Below are 581 nucleotides of genomic sequence, written 5' to 3' on the forward strand. Positions count from 1 at the left end.
GGGGGGCGACCGCCCCCCCCTGCCCCCCCCTCGTGGCGCCGCCCCTGGTAGTAGTAGTAGTAGTAGTAGTAGTAGTAGTACTAGCAGTGGAGGCAGCAATAGTAGTAGCTAGTATACATCGTTTCCACGACTTTTTCTTAGATCTTATAGATTTTATCGCGAAAATGTATGTAAAAAATGACATTTATGTAGACACATTGTACAGGGGTAAAATACTGCTGCTGCAACTCTGAGGAAGGAAAGCTTTCTTCCCGATAGACGAATCGGAGCGTCCATCGAAAGTCGCTAATGCCCAGTCAACATGAGTAGAATCGAAAACATCATCACTACACTCTCACGACGCTACACACTCGAGGCCAGGATTAGCCCACCGTACTCAAAGATCGTCAAAAACACTACCTGGGGACGAACACGCACACGCACAGACACACACACATACACACACACACACACACACACACCCACTCACACGCACACGCGCGCGCACACACACACTCACACACACATACACACACGCACACACACATACACACACACACACTCACACGCACACGCACACGCACACGCACACGCACACGCAC

The sequence above is a fragment of the Priapulus caudatus genome, unplaced genomic scaffold, assembly GCF_000485595.1.
Source record: "Priapulus caudatus unplaced genomic scaffold, Priapulus_caudatus-5.0.1 Scaffold697, whole genome shotgun sequence".
Lineage (NCBI taxonomy): Eukaryota > Metazoa > Priapulida > Priapulimorpha > Priapulimorphida > Priapulidae > Priapulus > Priapulus caudatus.